Raw genomic sequence first — 22,451 nt, forward strand, 5'->3', positions numbered from 1 at the left:
GGAGTCCATGGTTAACGAAGGAGTCTGGTCCTGGGAATTCTACCATCTGTTGGAGTATCCAGGAATTCGGAGTTTCTTCGCTGTCCTGCTGGATTTTGGGTGAGCCCGGGTCCCGCCGCTGCGGCTTCTCCAGCACTGCCACCTCTGCCTGAGGACACCCCCTGCCTGCGGAGGACAGTCCACCGCACCCGGCTTCCAGCCATCAGCGCCAGAGCTTCCACCATTTGCCCTCGGGGTTCTTGGTTCTGTTCTACTATTGTTATAATTGCTGTTGTTTTTTGTCTGTCCTGTTATATTTACTAGTAAAGGACTGTTATTCCTTTCCCCCATAGCTCTGACTGAAAAGTTGTTTTTTTTTTTTAATCTTCCAAATTATAATAACACGGAGGGAAGGATTCAAATTCCTCGTTTCCTAGAGAGGCCTGCCTCTCCATAGTAGACACCTGTCTTTTCAAAACCAAGACAATCCTCTGCCACTTGTCTCGACATTTCTCCTCCTTTGTCCCAAACCAGCAGTTACCTATACACTGTCAAAGCCATCACTCACTGTACATCAGCACAGGGCTCAGCTAAAAGGTCATAGTACATCAAGGGTGGGTCACTGTGGTGAGGGGAAGTTCATTATCATCACAAAAATGAATCATGTGGAAATTAGTATCAGAAGAGACATCAGGAGGTCTCCAGTCAGTTTACATCCTTTTTTATTCTGCTTCTGTGACTCACTACAAAAGACCCCATGTCCATCCTCTTGATAAGCTCCTCAGGTGAAGCTTGACAGATCTTCGTGAAGTCCTCTCTTTAACAGGCTGCACAGATAAGTGCTCCAGCATCTTAAGGGCCACCTGTTAAACTTGCTCCAGTTCAACAATATCCGTCTTATATTTTAGGTGCAGCAGAAAAATGGGATTCTGTTTTGCCAAACAAATGCTGCTAGAGAAGGGTAATCACTCCCTCAATCTACTGGCAGTGCTTGCCTCTCTGCCTGGCTCAGTCTCAGGTGACTTCAGTACTTACTGAGATGTGACTTTCTGTCCTCCATTAGCTAGTAGGACATGGGAACCACCCTGCACCTGCAGACCGGTAGTTGGAGAACCAGCCACTGTCCTGGTGCAAAGAAAAGGACTAAGCTTCCCATCTTCTCCATCAAACCACATGGTTTCTGGCTGCCTGCCCTCTGTGCAGCTGGGAGTACACATGGTCTGTGAAGATCCTCTCATTTGCTTTTTTCTTCTTCCCCAATGGTGAACATTAGCTGACCTCCACCAGACTGATCTCAACAGTGACTCAGTTCTTCTATAAGTGCACACCCTGAGTAGGCAGGGACGGCATCTCCCTCTGCCTTAACTTCAGCAAGAGGCCCTGGGCAGCTCTCTGTTCAAGCCCTGAAGGGCTGTGTCCTTCCTTTGGAGCTCCCTCAGGCTTCATGCCCTAGCTGAGGGGCAGTGCTCCAGCAAACACTGGAGACTTTACCCAGTGACACTCCTCATCTGTAGGAGTGCTTGTCACCATGCTGAGTCCCATGGCATCAAGCAGAGTCAAACCACCAGGTTTGGTTAAGCAAGTGCAAACTGGAACCAACAGTAAACGTTAGGCAGATCAGGCAGATATTTTTTTTTTTTCTAGCATCCTTGTTCTGACTCTGATTTTTCAATATCTCTGTTGTAATCTTGTCATATTTTATCAATTTATGTAATCTGTCAGTATGCTCTACCAGAAGTCCACCAGAGGTCCACCAGAAGAACTCTCTTCTTTCCACCCTGAATAGCTGTTAATCTAGAGAAAGAGGAGGGAAATACTAAGAAGATAAGATCATAACTGAAGATACACTGAGAAAAATTATCTTGAGTCTACATCAACTAAACACTTAGGCATATAAACTCTCCATATGTACTATTCCATCCTATTGGTAACAACATTAAATGGGTGCAAATACAAGAAGGATGATGAGAAAGTTATCAAGCAATAACAAAATTTCAATTTCTGGTATTCAAGGTATTCTGTGTAACTGAATGCACTTCTTAGGTCTGATTTCCATTAAATAAATATTAAAATAAAATACACACTTGCTTTTAAAGTAGTAGATGCACTAAAATGACTCCAAAAGAAAGCACAGCTTCCCCTAATTGTTATTGGACTTCAAGTATATCTGTTCTCCTATAATTAATAATTATTGACATCACATTTAATTGGTATTCTTATTTTGCCAATGGCCTGCTGAAGACTTATCATATTAATTAGTAGTAATGAGACAGTTCTAATCACCTACTGTCATTAATTTCTTAAATATGTACAATAAGATGAACACTAATTGTGACAGGTAATTGGTACCTGCTCACATTCTGCCTCTTTTGAAATTGCCCTGAAGTAGATCTAAGAGTTAATAACTATAAACCCATACTTTTTAAACTGACTAAAAACCAGCCATTTCAAACAACATATTTCTGAATTTAAGCTGAAACTTGTTTTTTTATGAGAAGGCAGAATATATGGTAATCCGTCCAGAAAGGCTGGAGGATTCTATGCAGCTACACATTTTGCTGAAATTCACTGAAGGCTTCAGCAAAAACAAAAGTCTCCTATGTTTTCCTGGATTTAAAGGAGTTTTGGGTCAAAATATCGTATCAGGTATGAGAGTCAGTCCTACACCTAGTAACACAGAGGAGAAACACCAATAAGCATTGGGATAAAGACATTTACCAAATGAGATTCAAACACCTTGGCCTGCAAGATAAAGACAGGATTAAGCTTCAGCATTTCCACAACAGAAAACTGTTCTCCACATATGCCCTGAGTCAGGTAGAAAGTGTCTGTCTTTCATTCTTGTCTGTTGAAGCTTTTTCCCTTGTTATTATTTGGCTATGCACAGATAAAAGGAAGAATAAATCAGGAATGGGACATACATACAATACTGGGGCTAAAACTCTTGCTTTCATTCTTTCTTTGTATAAATATTGATTTACTCATACATTTCACTTATACTGCAAATATTTAAAAATAGCAAAAGCTCCCCATGCTTCTTTGTCATTGAAGCTCTCCATTGATAAGCAGTGGGGATGCATCAGCACAGCAGGGATGGCAGTGTTACAGATGCTCACTATGACCCGATGATTCCTCAGGGAACCATGAAGGAAATTCATCTGGCAGATGCAGGCTGCATCCCACATGGCCACAGCAAATACAGCCTAATAAAACCAGGCAGCTGAATGCAGTGACTGAGAGATGCACAAGGGAAAGAACATCCTCTGCATTCATCCATGGTCAACAAGAAGACACATATTAGAACAACTGTAAATCCTGCAGTGGGAAGGGGTTGGAGGGGGGAAAAGAAGAAAAGAAAGGAAAGCACCTTACACATAATTAGCCTCTACCAGTAATCAGGCACAACCTTCTGTATATCCTCAGTCCATTTCCTTTCACAAGCAACTAATTTTTGATGTAAAGAGTTCTGTGTTTTATCTATTTTTAGGCAGTTGCAGATGGGAACAAGGTGATCCACTGCAAAGGGAAGCCTTCTGTAAAAACCACATTCTTCATTTGTGCAAGAGAAAAATTGTTTTTTATGTTTTTAGGATGACTGCCAGAAGAATGGTCATTCCAGTATGAAACATCCTATCAATACCTGGTTTGAAATTACATCCTACCTCCTAGTTTTCTGGGTTAAAATATGGCTCTTGAGTCTAGAACCAAATAATTGCATAGCCAAGCACCTTCCTCTCCTCCCAAAGAACCTCTGTAAGCATATAGCCTAGCCTATTCAAGTGAAATATTCACACAAGGTGTTCAACCTCCTAAGTCCTTGCTTCATGTAAGGGCCATGGAAAATAAGTTACAAACTGCTGGGCAAACTGAGTAAAGAATTTCCCCTGTCATTAGATTCTGCCAACTAAGAAAAGTTCACAGTTGCAACACGCTCTCTTTCCCCTGTCATTTTCAGCAACTCCATTCACACGTATAACACACAAGGAAAGTTCAAGCCTGTCTGAAAGAAGATATAATCAAGCACTAAACTAGAAATAAACAAATATACAAAACTTTCTAAATGATCTTTAAGATCCCTTCCAACACAAACCATCCTCTGATTCAATGTCTGAGTTTTCAAGTCTTAGATAGGCCTGTATAAGAAAAATAGGCAGATCTAAGAAAATGCTTTGAAAATACAACTCATCTATTCTGACCCACAATATGCTGGGGTCTAATGAGTCACTCCTTTGCACTCATACTTATGGTAGTCACAGATATTTGTCAGCCTGACAAAGATATTTTTAAAAGTTAACCGTACTGAGGAAGCTGCCTGTTTTAAAATTTTGTTTGCTTGTTTGTTTTCCACTAGTAGGGTTCAAACAATCTGGACAAAATCAAGGTGAAGATTTTGCCCACTCCTCTTCCAAAACACATGAGGAAGTGTTGCTTATGACCATTTTCACACACCATCTTGGAGATTTGTTGTTTCTACAAGCAGGTAGTAACTTACTCTCAAGAACACCATGGTCCAGGTGCAAAGGCTAAGAAAGTGAGCAGCTGCAGACTTCAGTGGCATTTCCACTGATCCTTGTCCAAAGACAGGCAGGTGAATCTCATAGCTGAATCAAAAATGTCACAGGTACATGGTGCTATCCTTTGCCTTCAACTCTGGCCATCAGGCAAGAAATTCCTTTATTTTTTTGAAGGAAACAGACGCAGATGCACAAAAGCCCAAATTCAGACAGACCAGCCTCTGCCTAATGACGTGCATTTAAATAATATTGTGAATTTGGAGTTTCCACTGTCTAGATGCTCAGGGTTTGGGGGTATGAGGGAAGTCTCAGGCATCACAGAAAGGCTATATATCCATTTTTTTTCCCTCTTCCCTTCATTAATCTTATTTGGCTGTGGCTGACTTTATCTTAAGGGCTGTGCTTCTGCACAGGCTTTCCTCCTCCACAATAATTCCTCTGCCCTGGAAGCAGCTTACTCTTCTCCCTGAGCCATTGTCAGAGGGAAAAGCAAAGGGATGAGAAAGAACAAACCTCGGGTTCTGCCCATCAGGACTGGCATGGAGAGCTGGAGCCATGGCTTTTGCCACCACTGGGAGATAGTGGGTATGATTAATGCTGCTTCAGGGGTGGCTGCCTCTATAGGAACAACCGCCTTTCTCCAACACACTCTTACATATTCTTTGCTTCTGTGAAGATGAACTGAGCTATGTTTGGAAAACAAATGTCAAGTATAGCTAACACAACAGCTAATAATCCTCTGTCCTAGGGCGACTTTATGATGCTTGTATCCCCAATCATCTGTTTTGAGTTCTGTGCCTTTAAGACTGGTTCTAAGAGCAAGGAGAAGCGCGGAGTTTGTTTTGAGAAAACTGCCTGACTGCTACATGTTCTTCTCTGGACGGGGTGTTCGGTGGAAGCTTGGAGAGACTGCAGGACAGAGATCTTTTTGCTTGTAGTTAGATTCAGCTAGCTAGGGCAGAGAAGTTCCCTAGACTGTTTTTTTCCTTTTTATTTAGAACTGTTTAAACCTGCTCTGGACTGAAAAACCTGGGGGGAGCACTGGGGGCTTGCACCTGTGACCCACCGGGGCCTGGACCTCGGCATTTTCCAGCAGTGCCTGAAAGTCTGGGACTGATGAGAGACTGAGAGAGAGCCGAGTTACATCCACAGCAAGAAGTTTCTCAACTTGCCATCTCACTCCAGAACGAGAGGTTTTATTGTTTCATATTATTCATTCTTTATACTTGTATGTGCTTTGTTTGTTAAGTAAAATAGGTTTTGTCACTTTTCTCCAAAGAAGTTTTTTAGTGGACTGGTTGGAGGGAGGGGCCATTTGGGTTTGCTTCCCAGAGGGATCCCATTCAGGGTTTTCTCCCAAATTTGTCTCTAAACCAGGACAATACATTTTTATTGATGCCCAATGTGAGGCTTAAAAAAGTAAAAAAACCTTGTATTAATTATTAATTGCATTTTAGTTGTCCTTTGTGTAAGGATAAAACAATCAGTAACCATGTTACTCCTGAAATTCCTCATGTCTCTTAGACTAGAGTCCTTTCTCTGTTTCTGTTCCCTAACCTTTTTTAAGGTTTTAATACCTTTCTAGTCCCTAAGTTTGTTTTCTTATCCAGAAATAGCTCCAATGTTGTCCCTAATGTATAGCTTTTACACTAAAGATGCACAAATTAGAATAGCTATTTTGTTAGGCTCAGTGATTATGATTTACAAGAAGTTTATAAAGATACTGCAGTTTGTTCCAAGTATGTTCAGTTTATAGTTTCTTCGTCCTATCCTGCATCCTAATTCCAGCAGCATGTTTTAAGGATTTATCAATAATTGCACCCAGTTTGTTAGAGGAGGCATAGGGGTTGAAGCTTTTCAATCTCTCCTTTCCTTCTTCTCTTTTGAGCCAGTTACATCACTTTTAGAGACTGTTAAGAGTCCCCTGAATGTTAAAAACGCCACCTTCCTAGTATTTCAGCTAGTAACCTTCCTCTATATAGTTTATAACTTTTCTAGAATGAGTTGCACACTACTAGATACTGTCAGGCAGCAGATAAAGTCAGGGTAGCAAAAAAATAAATCATTCACTCAAGCTGCAGCCAACCCACAGCTACTCAAGTTGCAGCTAAACCAGACATTAAAGCTGAGACACCAGCAGTTACTGCAGTAAAGAAAAAAGCACACATGCAAAACTGATCAACCAGTAGACGTCTTCATCTTTCAGGTGAAAGATCCTCAATGCCTCCTGACGCCCAATCAGGAGCCAAACCAACTGACACACAATCAAAAGCTGAAGCGACTAATGATACAGAGTCAAAAGCCAAACCAACTAATACAAAATCAGAAGCCAAACCAACTAGCACAAAATCAGAAGCCCAACCAACTAGTACAAAATCAAAAGCCCAACCAACTGGCACAAGATCAGAAGTCCGACCAACTAGCACACGATCAAGACCCCAATCAACTGGCACAAGATCAAGAGCCCAACCAAATACTGCAAGAGCAGGGGATACTATTGAGTCCTTTTCCCTGAAAGACCTTTGTGGCCTAAAAAAGGATTACACTCAACGACCTGATAAATCCATAATATGTTAGTTAATCCATCTTTGAGACGCTACAGGCAAGGCTACAATGCTAGATAGCACTAAAGCAAAACATTTAGGGTCCCTGTCACATGATCCAATTATCGACCAAAAAATTATGAAAGAGGCTCATCCTTACAGTCTCTAAGAACAAGTCCTAAGAAGCGTGGCACAAAAATATTTATGTGCAGATGATCTCTATATGCAGCAAACCCAGTAGAAGACCATTAAACAAGAAATTCAGCGCTTTAAAAAAATGGCAGTAGCAGAGATTGTCTTCTCAAATAACCTAAACACTAAGAACCCCAACTTAGTACCATGTACACCTGTGATGTTGCAAAAACTTGTACAACTTAAGCCACAAGAATAATCTTCTGCTTTAGCAATAATAAACAGAAGAGACTGTGCTTAATATGGCAAAGAAGCTCCAAGCATATACAAATGCTGTGCATAATCCAACACATACAAAAATTGCAACTCTAGAAATGCATATACAGAAATTAAAAAACAAGATAGAAGAGAATCACAAAAAACTCAGAGAGAAAATAAAAAAGAACTTTCTCCAAATCTCTGCAGTACAGGTCAAAAGTTCTAAAGCATCACACACAAACGTTCCCCAGATAGAAAGGGAAAGGACATCCCACAGGCTAAGCTGTGGTCCTTCCTGTGTAATTGTGAAAAAAGTAATGAGAAAATAAGATAGAGAATCTACTAATACTATAGCACAACATCTACATGAACTGTTAAACAGCAAAACTATGAAAAAAGTTCTACCAAGAAAGAAACATCTCCTGTTACCCAAGGAAATAAAGATAACCAAGCTTAGAGGGGCCCTGCCTCTAACCAAGTAGAGGCTAAAGAAAACCATATTTTTTTAAACTGTGTAGATTCATTAACCTAACACATTAAAACCATAAAAATATAAGGCCTTAGTTAACACTAATACACAGTGCACATTACTCCCATCAAGACATGTAAGAGAAGAATCTGTTTCCATTGTTAGCATGACAAAAAGTTCACAAGATTTTACTTCAGTAAAAGCTAATGTGAGCCTAACTAAAAATAAGTAAAAGAAACACCCTATTGTGACTGGCCCAAAAGCTCCATGCATTTTGAGCATAGACTTCCTCCAAAATAAGTATTTCAAAGACCCAAAAGAATTCAAGTAGGCATGCAGAATAACAGCTGTAGAAACAAGGGGTGTTAAGCAGTTAAATACCTTACCTAGACTATCAGAAAACCCTATGCTGTAGGTCTTCTAAAAGTAAAAGAGCAACAAGTGCCAATTACCACTTCGACAGTGCATCACCAACAGTACAGAACAACTCAAGATGCTGTGATTCCCATCCACAAGATGATCCATAAGCTAAAGAGCCAAAGAGTAGTCAGCAAAACACATTCACCCTTCAACAGCCCCATTTGGCCTGCTCATAAATCTAAAAGAGAATAAAGATTAACTATAAACTATTGTACCTTAAATGAAGTAACTCCACCATTAAGCACTGCTGTACCAGACATGCTAGAACTCCAGTATGAACTAAAGTCCAAGGCAGCAAAGTAATACACCACTATTGACATTACTAATACATTTTTCTCCATTCCTCTGTCAATAGAATGCAAATCTCAGTTCGTCTTCACATAGAGAGGAGGGCAGTACACTTAAAACCAATTACCCCAGGAGTAGAAACACAGCCCCATCATCTGCCATAAACTAATCCAGGCTACACTAGAAAAAAGTAAAGCTCCGAAACATCTACAGTACATCAATAACATCATTGTGTAAGGGAACATGGCAATAAAAATACTAAAAAAATACTAAAAAAATACTAAAAAAAAAAAAATCATCCAAATTCTCCTAAAAGCTAGCTGTGCTATCAAAAAGAGCAAAGTTAAAAGACCTACTCAAGAAATCTAGTTCCTGGGAGTAAAGTGGCAAAATAGACAGTGTCAGATTCCCACTGAAGTCATCAACAAAATCACAGCAATATCTCCACCAACCAACAAGAAAGAAACACAAGCTTTCCTAAGCGCCATAATTTAGAGAATGCACATTCCTAAGTACAACCCTCTCTACATAGTTACCCACAAGAAAAACAATTTCCACTAAGGCCGTAAACAACAACAAACCTTTGTCCAGATCAAGCAGGAAATCGCTCATACAGTAACTCTTAGCCCAATCAGGACAGGACCAAATGTAAAGAATGTACTCTGCTCTACAACCAGAAACCACAGTCTGTCCTAGAGCCTTTAGCAAAAGTTGCCTAGTAAGACTCAAAGCCAACCACTAAGCTTCTAGAATCAAAGCTACCAAGAGTCTGAAGCCAACTATACTCCAACCAAGAAGAAAATCTTAGCCACCTATAAAAAAGTCCAAGCCACCTCAGAAATAATAAGCACTAAAACACAACGTCTACTAGCACCTCAACTATCAGGACTGAGATAAATGTTCAAAGCAGAGGTTCCCTCTACCCACCATGTCACCAAGACCACAGAGAGCAAATAGATTGCCCTCACTACACAATCCACCCAAATCACCCTAAGATTTTAAAAATAATTACAAATTAACCTGAAAGAAAAAACTTTAGAAAGAAAAAAGAACAAGAGCAAGTAGCATGTACTAAAGAAGCTCCACAGTACAACCAATTACCAGCAGAAGAAACACACTACGCTCCTTTCACTAACAGTTCCTGTCATATTGTTAAGAATGAAACAAAAGTAGAAAGCAGCTGTATAGAGCCCTACACAACAGATTGCACAAGCTACTAAAAAAAAAAAAAAAGTGAGTCAAACCAACTCACTAAACTCAAAGCTGTTCAATTAACCCTAGACATTGCTAAGAGAGAGAAGTAGCCAAAGCTCTACCCCTACACTGATTCGTAAATAGTAGCCAGTGCTCTGTGGGGATGGCTGAAGAAGTAAAAAAAAAAAGCTAATTAGCAGCGCAAAAGAAAACCAATTTGTAGAAAGACATTGCCAGTCAAATAGAAAAGCTACCTGTAAAAGTCCACCATATAGATATCCATGTCCCCAAGAGTCAAGCTAATGAAGAGCACCAAAACAACAAGCAAGTAAATCAGGCTGCAAAGATAAAAGTGTCAAAGATAAACTTAGATTAGCAACACAAGAAAGAGTTGTTCCTAACTCAATAGGCCCATGATGCCTCAGGTCATCAGAGCAAAAATGCCACCTATAAGTGGGCACAAGACCAAGGAGTAGATCTAACCATAGACAGTATTTCTCAAGTTGTCCATAACTGTAAGACATGCACTGCAATCAAGCAGACCAAGCAAGTGAAGCCCCTATAGTATGGCAGGCAGTAGTCCAAGTATAAGTATAGAAAAACCTAGCAGATTAATTATATTACACTACCCCAGACATGCCAAAGTAAGCACTATGTACTCACAATAGTAGAAACCACAGGATGGCTGCAGTTCTACCCTGTGCCTCACACTACAGCCTGCAACACCTCGAATTCGAAGCCTTAAAAAACAAGTTCTTTAAAAGCATAGTACCCCTAAGAAGATTAAATCAGACAATGGAACTCCTTTCAAGAACAGCCTCATCAACAATTAAGCTAAAGAACATAGCATTAAGTAAGTGTACCATATCCCCTATCATGCACCAGCTTCAGAGGAAGTAAAAAAAACCAACAGGCTATTAAAAACCACCCTGAAAGCACTAGGTAAAAGATCATTCAAAAATTAAAGCAGCATCTAGCAAAAGCCACCTAGTTAGTTAACACCCGAAGTTCCACCAACAGAGCAAACCCTACCCAATCTAAACCCCTACCTACAACAGATAGAAAAAAAGTCCCAGTAGTACATGTAAGAAGTTTATTAAAGAGAACAGTTTAGATCAATTTTGCTTCAAATGCTAACAAACCCATTTGTAAGATTGTCTTTGCTCAAGGACCAAGTTGCACACAGTAAGTAATGGAAAAAGATAGAACCACACAGTGTGTACCCCAAGAAGATCTGATTGTTAAGTGAGGACCGTGTTTAATTATCACTATATACTAAATGTTACTACCACTTTCTATAATGTAACTATATATTGCATATTATTTTATATAGATATATGTGTGTGTAGAACTAAAATATATATATTAGTTTTAGTAAGTTAACAATATGGAGATAAAGGATAGAATGTCCTAAGGTGACTTTATGATGCTTGTATCCCCAATCGTCTGTTCTGTTTGTGCTGTATATTGAGTTCTGTGCCTTTAAGACTGATTCTAAGAGCAAGGAGAAGCGTGGAGTTTATTATTTATTATTTATTATTTATTATGAAGCAAAGAACTTTCCTACAGCAAAGGTGACTGCAAATCTGAGGAGAAAATTAGAACTGAGGGTTGTATCCCTCCCTCTCCCCACCTGTTTTTTTAGATGCATGTTGACACAATCTCTGTAATGGATATTCTGTTTAATGATTCTATCCTTGAGACATTATGAGCTCTGAAAACAGCCAGTTTAGCTCAACTAAACTCTCATGGTACCTTCATCCTCAGGTTTTCACAGTATTTTGAAGGTAGGCTTACATTTTTCCATATAGCATTGCCACCAGCTGGAGAGCGGACTGCCTGAGTCCGTTTGCAGACTCAATACATCAATGCAGCATTATTTGTTGGGGTTCAGCCCCACAGGTATCTATTTTGGACCCACTTTTTCCAGTGTACTAATTTGTCCTTTGAGTTCAAAAGTCAAATCATCCTTTCACAGGACCCATATAACACAAAGAATTTTTCGTTAACCAAATTAGCTGCTTAAAAGCTCCCTTCCCAAGGGACTGAATATAAATACACATTAAAGATGCTTGTGTTATTTGGGTATTGAGATTGAGACATTGCCAGGACACACATTAAGTTACTGACTGAAGGCGAATGCAACATCTTGTGATTGGCCTTGCAATTGGCCAGAAACACATTGTTTATCCTTTACAATTGAAGTTGTTTCTATATATACTCTCTTCAAAATATAGAGTTCAACACTAAAAAAAAAAAACAAAACCGCACTCCACAAACACATAAAGGAGAAAAAAAATAAGGCTTTCTAAATATTGGTAGAAAACAAACACAATACAGTCCAAAAAAAGTGGTATTACAGGGTTCAAGCAAGTATGAATAAGCTTGCTGAAATATAACAACTGTGTATCTCTTCTTTTCTCAAGGTGGAAAATTGTGCAATCTGTCTATAAAAATGATGACATAATACATCAATGAAGTCAAGAGTTAGAAGATTTCAGAGAAGTTATATTACTATTTAATCCTAATAGGAATACAGAAAACTGCATTCAGTAGCCGGGGAAAAGTATAGAAATGCTCATATTATTCAGGGCATGAGTGAACCCCTGAAAAAAATCCAGAAAAATTCAGATCACTCTCTCTTATAATTGGCTACATTTAATTCCACTAAAGCATCAAGCTTTTTCATAAATAACATAATCTGAGCCTTTAACACAATTTCTATGTTCACATATCCCCACCTCTCTCTAGCAGAGCTTTCAAAGCAAAAGAAGAATTATACATGCTCATGCAGAGAATGAGAGCAGTGAGGGTCAGCATTTATATTGGCAATAATCGCTTAGAAGGCAACAACTGCTCAGAGACAAAAATCAGCAGCTTGCCAATTGGCCAGCATGTGCAAGCTGACATCACATGGCTCCACAGCTTATAAGTACCTTAAGATAGAGCTTTGCAGCTTTCTTTTTAATCTACATAATATTAAGTATTTTAAAATAACAAAAATGGAAGGCTCGCTCAGACTATAAAAAGATTCTGACTGAAGCAGCACCAAAAAGACAAGTAGGTTAAGAAAAAAACCCAAACAACACAAATGAGGGGGGAAGACTGAACAAGAGGGAAACAAATGAAAGCCACTGTGGCCTTCAGATTCAGATTGCAGGAGGCATCTTCTGCTTTACTATTACTACTGGAAGTAGAAGGGTACCACCCACCACCCAAGAGAAACAAATAGACACCCAGCCACCCCCAAACAAAAAAAAATCACTAAAAACATTGGCCCTATAAACAAGGCTTGGACACAAAGGTCCAGAAATATTTTGTTTCATTCACACAGTACAAGAGGAGTAAGAGCACTTGTATATCCGACCATGCTTGAAAAGAAGTCATCCCAGAGTGAAAAAAGAATATAATTTCACAGAGAAAGGTGGGCTCACTTTTTCCCATTCCCCTATGGATTTGGCCCACTGAGAGGAAAGAAAAGTATACCTCAATACTTCAAAGAGATAAGCAAGAAATTATAATGGAGGATGGAACAGGAAATATAAAATGAAAGGTAGCGGTTCATTTCCTACTGGATTTTGGTGAGGGTGGTTAATGTACTCTTTAACATTACATGGAAAAAAATATTTGGCACAACAGAATTCCCTTTGAGTTTGTAAACCTCAGGAAAGTACCCAATTCCCAAACTGATTATAATAGGAAATTGACTGGTTTATGCCGGGGGTTTTGCTTGTTTGTTTTTTATACCCATTCTGAGGGATGGAAAACCAGACTTTATGTGAAAGCCTAATACATATTTCAAGTTAGTGAAAAGATATAATCCTTGTTAATAATTTTCCTTTGTGCATTGCTGAAAGTTGTTTACATACACTGTGCTATTAAAGGTAATGTAGGACTGTAAAGTAGTACCCTGGATTTAAGAAAGAAAAAAAACTCCCTTCAGCTCTTGAATTAATCATAGCATATTACCAAGATTTGTCTGAATATCACCACTCCCCCCCGCCCCATCTCATTAAGCCTGCCCTTTCGAAATGCTGCAGTGGCTGAAGCAAGAGGCAACGAAGAGAAGATAAAATGCAGCCAGTCTCCACCAGGCTCTAGGCTGCCCAGTCAGCTCCTCTGACAGCACCTGCCTCAGGCAACAGGGTCAGGCACTAATGATCAGATACAGGGAGGTTTGGACACTGAGGGCAAAGCCATTTTACTTTATGGGCATTTATATGTGCAGCCTGGATTTCAGAAAAATTTGGGGGTTGTGTATGGCTTCTTTGAACACACAGGTAATTGCTTTACATTTATAAGGGTGTCGGATTTGGAAAGGTACAAGGTACCTCCCACTATATCACTTGTTTACTGATTGTCTGAGGTGGGAAAACCTGCAGAAGAGCAACTGTGATGCATAATTCCCCCCAAAGCATACTTGGATTAGCTAGAAATACTGTCATTTGTACTCTTATTTGCTCTCAGTATGAAGCAGCTGTCAAAGATGATGAAAATAAAAAATGTCAGTCTGATGCTTTCCACTCTTATGGTTTCCACACTCCCTTCACAGCCCTGTTTCTTTGCCACACTACAGCACTTTGAGAAAACTGCATTCTTTAAATACGTATCACTGCAAAAAATTTGACAACATTGGAGATCACGGCAAACGTGCCACTGTACAGGTACACAGATCTCTGAGGGCCAGTTTAAGCACAAAAGGACAAAGAGAACAAGATGAGGAATTCCAGCAGCAGGAAAATCAATTTTGTACATGCTGCACCAACAAACCATCATCACAGTTTATCCCCTCTATATTCTTCCTTGATGTTCCTGAACCTTAACCTTCTGGCTAGGTTACATTTAGGGTTAAGGTTTTGTTTTTCTAATAAGAGAAAAGCAAATAATGAATTGTGTAATAGGGTAAGACTTATTTATAATCAAGCAAAATGTGACTAAAATGGGGGGACCTTGAAAGCACATATGTGGTACATTCTACTGAAATTACTTTGATTTTAAATATGATATTGGAGCATTATGGCAAGGGAGCTTTTTGTAAGTCGCTGAAGAAATATTTTGTTTTGCTAATGAGACTTACCAGCAACAACCTATGCATCTGGGCCACGACATGAAATATCAATCTTACATCAGTGTAAAAATATTAATGGTCAGCTTCTCCCTACAAATCAGTTTAAGAGGACCAGTTCTGGGATCTTTCTCTACCTTCCTGGATGGTCAGTGATGCAAGTTATGACAACACAACCTTCTTCGTGGTATACAGCAATGCCTTGGAAGGTGTAAGTGAGGGGAAGCAGAAGTCACACAAGGTGGGATTCCATTTTCTGCAGTTGCACATCATATTTCTGTCCTGCCACATGCCTACCCATGGAAATCAGTAGGCATAGTGTTTTCAGCAAGTGGCCCAAGAATAATTTTTTACTATGACATTTCATGGCTTTTGATGATTCATTGGAAGTGCTTGATTATGCACATTTTGATGAGCTTTTTTCATGGTGGAGGCTTGGGAAAAAAGGACACACACAGAAAGTAAATACCTCCTCTTGCTCTGATATTGTTTTAACTTTCACAAGTCACTCCATTCATTTTAGGATCATCAGTCTTTTATTACTGTCATTCAACTTCTGCCAAATATGAATTGCTTTTAGGTTCAGTAATGTAAGTTAAGGAGGGAGGGGAAAGGGGGTGTTGAACAGAGAGATCTATTCTATGTGAAAAAGCCTCACAGTATCAAATTTGGAAAGTCAGACTCCCAAAGTCAAAATTCAGAGGTAAGGTTGAAATCCTTTATAATGTTCACCAGCCTAGGACAATATCAAGATGCATCCCTGGCAATGCCTGACCAAAGCCATAAAGTTGCTGGAGAGCACAGAGCCTTCTCCCTTTAGGAGCAGACTAAGGGTACATGAGAAATCACTTCAAGCATTAGTATTACCAGTTTACTGCCCAGATATCTTCATATTTCAAACCCATCAGTCACATACCTCTAGTTAGACATTTCTCAGGGTACTATAAAACTCTCTAGACAGCTTCTTTTCTACAAACAACCACAAGCAGAATACATAAAGTATAATTTTAATGCTACATAATGGGAATTTTGTATTTTTGTCTGCTATAAGTTTTATTGACGAACTAAAATCTTTGGTAGGAGTGCAAGAACTAATGTTAAAACAGTTCTGTGAAGGACTGCAGACTATGTTTCTGAAGACCTAGCGGTAATGCCAAGATCTGGCACAGTCTGGGTATCACTAAATAGATTGGTCCCTATTTAATTAGAGTAAAATCAAATTTCTACCTGTATTTACACACGAGATGCTCTGTTAAAAGTAAAAGTACATAGAAAAAGAGCTAAAGATAAGACAACAAGGACAGGTATTACATATACCTCCTGTATATATGGATTTAATTTTAGAGGATCTAGGCTTGAAGGAATTTTCTCAGCAAAAGAAGACTCTCTGCATCTATTAACAGCCACATTGTGCCTTTTGTGGATGGTGTACAACAGAGTACTGGTTTCTGCAACTGCATTAGTTAGCTAAATAAAAGTGTAAGACTTACAAATCTCTACTCAAACATATCACAGCTGCAACTGCAAATTCTCTACCAAAAAAAAAAAAAAATCATCTCTTAAAAACTGCAAATCACAACAGTACCTAGACCAGAGGTTAGAAGAGAGAATGCCCCATTTTATATCTCAATTTAATAGCAAAATGACACGTGAGCAGATATCCAGTGAGTCATAGCTGAGTAACATGATTTTCTGCAACAGCGGGGAAGAATTATTAAGGAAACCAAGCCTCCAGAATACACAACACAAAAATTTACATGTGGATGAATTTAGGTCTTTCCATCTGCAACAGCAAGCATTGCTGTTTGGCTGGGTAAGCAGAGAGAAAGAACACAGAATATTAAATTAGGAATAGTCCCTTAAATGCTAAGATTGCAATTGCTCTAGAGGAGCATCCTTGTTTACAGACTTTACTTGAAAATTTTAGTAGTGTTGCAAAAGAGCAAGGCACCACCTCTCTCCAGTAATTTTTTATCCAGACATTAATGATCTCCACAGACTAGCAATGCATGAAACTTAGAAATAAATAATTGATAATTTTACACAGTCTGAGCTGGCTGAGTCATCTCCAATAGGCTATTAAAAGAGCATCATGAGCTCAGCTGGTATAAAATGCCTAGAAACTCCCAGTCCTTCCTGCAACTGGAGCCTTTTTTTCTGACTGAAGACAATGAGAAAAACAAACAAATCAAGGATAATCTGAGGAGAAGCTGGGGAGGGGGTTGAGCTTTTTACCCCCCTAGCTTCTCTAGCTTGCACAGTACTGGTCACAACTTTCTCTTGCACACCTATTGCTCTCATGGAGGTGAGGGAAACAAATGGCTGTTCCAAAAAGAGAGGCCAGCTCCCAGACCAGGACTGTAAAATCAGTAGCATTGCTCCTGGGATATCCTCAAGGATACAGAAAAATTACAGATCTTGGCATTGTCGCAAACAGAGTTCCCTTCCCTGATTTTGATCATGAAAACCGTAGGTCTGTATTCGGTTTTTTGGGGGGGTGGGGGGAGGAGGAATTTACTCCCATACTGCACATACCAAGAGATTTTTGCTGATCGAGCCATAAAAGAAACTGCCAGATTCTCCATCTCCCCAAAGTGAGGGGCTGGTCATTGCTGAGCTGTGGGGGGTCACTGCTCAAGAGCCCCACTGCAGAGCATTTCTGAGAAAGCTTTCTGAACTATCACCAGCAGGGAATAGTGGAAATCAGATTCTTTTAACACATTAAGGGTCTGGTCAAGAGCAGAGAGAAGCCCAGAGTTTCCTGACTCCAAGTTGTGTTACAGAATCATAGAATCACATAATGGTTTGGGCTGGAAAGGAGAAAGCTGACCCTGAGGTCAGCTCAATTGGCCAGAGCACAGTGCTAATAACACCAAGATCACAGGTTTGATCTCTATATGGGCCATTCATGTAAGAGTTGGACTTGATGATCCTTACAGGTCCTTTCCAACTCAGAATATTCTATGTTTCTGTGAACAGAAGTCTACCAGCCAGTCTTTTCTAGTGCAACCCTGGTCTAAAGTGACACTAGCTGTGACAACTTCAGACAACGTAGTCTCAGGCAAGATCAGGCAAGTTTATGTACCTGTTTGCAGAAAAATAATATCCTGTTCTGGTTCTAGGCTGGACCATTAGTTTTTGCAGCAGCCAGGAGGGAGCATGGCTAAGAACCAGTGGTTTTCAACACCATCATCATTTTCTGGGAACACGAGTAGGGTACCTGTAAGCAGTCAGGAAATGCTGGGCTCTGCATGGTATCGTGGTGAGCATTTGCATTTTGTACACTTTGGTCATTAATATTGTCTCTGTTCCTGTTTGTTTTCTTATCTCAATGCTGCTTCCAATTGTTCTTACAGCAACTTGTGATTTTTACCTTTTGTGCCTCCAATTGTCCTCTCCAGAGAGAAGAGGGAGAGGAAGTGGGGAGGGAGTGGTGTGTAATTCGGAATGGTTTCAATGGGAACACTAAATTAGGCAATACCATTCCTTAACCACAAGATAGCCACATGTATATTGTAACTCTCCTTGACAAAGTTTGCTACCAGGAAGACAACCATGATGTAGTCCCACAGCCTGTACTTTATCATACAATTCTGATACTCAAGATGTGTTCTGATACTCATATCCTCACAAGAATTGTACGAGGATAAAATTGACATTGTCAAAATAGTAAAAATAATAATAAGAAAAAAACCCAAACAACAAAGCCCTGCTCCAAGGCCAGTTCTTCAACTTGTGACCTTCTTGGAACACTATGTGTCAGAGCTGCTAAGAGAAAGACAATGGAGAAAGCACCAAGATAAGAAGTCAAGCTGCAATTTTACCTCTACCTGACAGTCTAGTAGCAATAAGGCATGAAAAGGGGCTTTGCTCTCCCGTCCTCCCCGCTCCCTGGCCATGGATTCTCATTATCTCCTCTGTACAGGCTGGAAGCTAAATGGCAGATACTGCGCTTGCATACAAATCTAAGTTTTCTCTGGTTTAGCAAGCTTACTGCAGCCAGTTTGGTGTAAAAAAAAAAAAAAAACCCAAAACCCAAGAAACATTCTTCCCCCCCCCCCCTTTTTTTTTTTTTTTTTTTTAATTTCATTTAGATGCTGGATTAATTTTGCTGCACCACAAAGCCCTGTCTTTGGGGATACTCTGGTAGCAAGTTGTTCTACAGGACGCAGCACAGCAAGGGGTAGAATTTCTATCTCAGGTCACAAAAGCAGACCAGTAGATGCTCAGCACAAAGCTGTGCATGTCTCTAACTCTGAAGCACAGAGGTGTCCTATAAGCAGTACCAATTTTACTTTCATGACAGATCACAACTACCCTAATGCTGATAACTGAACAGAATGCTCCCAGCACAATAAAAATAAGGAATCAAGGATGATCTTGCATTAGCATTGCTTGTTCTCAAACCCTGGCTTCTCATTTTTCCCCGGTTTCTTACTTTAACACCAAAAAAGTTAGAGCTATGAAAACCTAAGCTAGTAAATAAAATATTCTATCTGAATTTCTTTAGTGAAAATTTGGTTTTGAATAATAACTGTTTCCATGCCAGGAGCCTAAAAATACTTACTAAGAATAGCATTTTTACTCTCCTAGCTGGAAAGGGCAGAATCTTTGGAAGATTATGTCCCAAGGACAAAATCATCTTAAGAAAAACAAAAGCAAAACAACCACACACAAAAACCCCAAACAACACACCAAAAAACCCCGAAACAACAACAATCAAAAAAACAACAAACAAACAACAAACAAAAAAACCCAACACCCCTCTCCCCCCGCAACACACACACAAAAGAAAACAAACCCACAGACATTTCACATTTGAATAGAAAGGACTAATGAGTTCTACCTAATAAGACATTCAAAATCCAGAAAGTAAACCAAGTCGTGACATTGTGAATTAAACATGTAGAGACATGATTTAAGCCAAGATATGCCTCTTCAGTGGTATCCTCTATCCATTCAAGGTCTCCCACACATCACAGTTATCACTATATTTATGCTGCTACTATATTTATGGTACTATCTTTGTGCGACCACTTACTAAATGGGCATGAGAATATTGTATCAGTTATCCCACAGAGATAGTAACCAAAATTAATTATGCTTTTGTTAGTGTAATGATGGTCATAGATTAGAACAGAGACAAATGTTTGGGACAACTGGGTACATTTAATAGAAAACACTTCTGGCTAATATGTTTGAAAAGACACCACCCAAAGAAAGATAAATAAGAAAATCCTAAAGTCTGCTTATGGCAACTAATCCTCATCAAATTACTGCTAATCAATGGTTCAAAATGAGTTAGAACATCCAGATCCCATTTTATTGGGCAACATTACAAGATTCTCTCTTTTTCCCTCATTCATCTGAAGAGAGGCTTAATGGAATTCCACCCAATTCCCCCCCCCCTCCCCCCCTCGTCTCCAAAAACACTCAAAAACCCCCAAAACCAAGGGAAAAAATCTAGCATGCAAGCCCTCTGAGACAGGGAGAATAGTCAAAGTCATGACAAAAAATGAATCACTTTTGGAAACCTAAATAGCAAAAACACATAAAAACCAGCAACTTTATGACTGAGAACTCTGTCTAAAGCAGCACTTGAAGAAAACACCAAAGTAGAGAAAGAAAAGGAAAATAAAATGGTTAAGGAAAAATTCTGGTTCCTGGATATACTATTACAAGTACCTAGGGGAAAAATATTACATTTTTTTAAATTAGGTACCATTTTCCAAACAATCTTCTTCTATATCCTGACAGTTTCTCGGTGCAAGATGTGCACTGCTAGAACTATGCTATTTTCCAGGGCTTCTGATGGGAAAAGACGTTATGCTACAATGAATCTAACAATCTTACATCCTCTATTTATAATGGACCCAGAATGCTCCAAAAATAATTGGAATAGTTTCTTAACTTCAACTCTTCTACTATTACCAGTGCTTAGCAACAAAGAGATTGAACACCTTACAAGTAATAACATGAAAACTCAAAGAAAAACTTCCCAACATACTGTCAAGTTCTATCAGGACTTGAGTGATTAAAGTTCAGTTCAGACTGTGTTCAGTTCAGGCAATCTTCTGAACCTGATTTATCAGAGGTATGAGGGTTAGCCACTATATATTAAAATACTGCATTGAAACAGAGCCTGGTGGAAAAGACTGAAGCAAAAAGACTGAAGAGCTAAACAAATGTCATCAAGGGCATCATAATTTACATATCCTCCAAATATCACCTGTAGATCAAACCTTTCAATGGAAATTGGTGAAGACTTATTCTTAACATAATATTTAACTTGATATGGAAAACAGGTCAGCAATGCTACCCAAAACTCAAACGTTGCAACAAGACCTAAGTCTGTTATTTGTGCATCTTTAACATACAAAAGAAAAACAAGACATCCATCTACTTAACCATTAATTAACCTCTAATCAGCCCTGATATATATCCATGGTAGATTTCCATTTTGCTTCCTTTCCCACAGGCAGGGTCACCCTCTTCTCCCAAGTTCTGGTCTTCCTTTGAATAAGATTCATTTGAATAGGATCTTCATACCATAGATCCTATCTGAAAAACTACAAAATCTACTTTATTGTCTTCATTTGCAAGACAATTAATTTAAGTCTAATGTATTTAAATGTTACATAGAAGCAACACTTTCAGGTCTACTTCTTGGTGTCCTAAACATCCATGGGCACTTCAGATTTGCATTTGCTCAGAGCTCCTGCATAAACAATCTGAAATGGCTGTGATTTTGTGTCACACATTGTTTGCTGTGGCTTTATAAAAGCACTGATGAAAGTCTTATTATAAATATATTTAATCTGATTTGGTTTTGTCCCTAACAGCTCTAGTAGACAAGATTGCTAATTCTCAGCTACTCTAAATACTTTTCTATGTAGCTGTATTTGCTAAAAGACTGATTACCTCTAAATTATTTCAACAGATACAATTCACAGATGTAACATTAGGAGTGTGCCTAATTTCTAACATCTCTAAAGAAATAAGGGCTTAGGTGAGTCAAGATTTCTGATGGAAACAGGAGGACTCCCCTTTAATATTATTTATTTATGACTGCCTAGTATTTAAAATTCCAATTTCTGTGCATTGAAATATCATTTACTTCAATTCTTATATGCTTAAAAAAATAAAACAAACCAAAAAAAAAATCCAACCACAGACAGGAAATCCACAAATAAATTAAAACAAAACCCCCACAAATATATAGGAGATCAAGATTCTGTTTATTCTGACACAAAGCAAAAATCTTCCTAGAGTATATTTAGGGACATTTTACATGATGAAGAAAGATCAAAACCCAACCCCAAACAAACAATTAAAAAGGGTTTCTTCTGCTTTTTTTTTTTTTTTTTTTTGGGGGGGGGGGTGTTGGGGGTTTTTTGTTTGTTTTTTTTTTTTGTGGTTTTGTTTGTTTGTTTTGTGGGTTTTGTTTGCTTGTTTTTGTTTTGTTGTTTTGGTTGGATGGTTTGTGGTGTTTGGTTTTTTTTTGTGTGTGGGGGGTTGTTTTTGGTTTTGTTGTTGTTGTTTTTTCCCCCCTCAGGAGGTTTGTACCCATTTGCTGTTCCTTTCTGAAA

Source organism: Hirundo rustica, chromosome 1 (assembly GCF_015227805.2).
Source record: "Hirundo rustica isolate bHirRus1 chromosome 1, bHirRus1.pri.v3, whole genome shotgun sequence".
Taxonomy (NCBI): domain Eukaryota; kingdom Metazoa; phylum Chordata; class Aves; order Passeriformes; family Hirundinidae; genus Hirundo; species Hirundo rustica.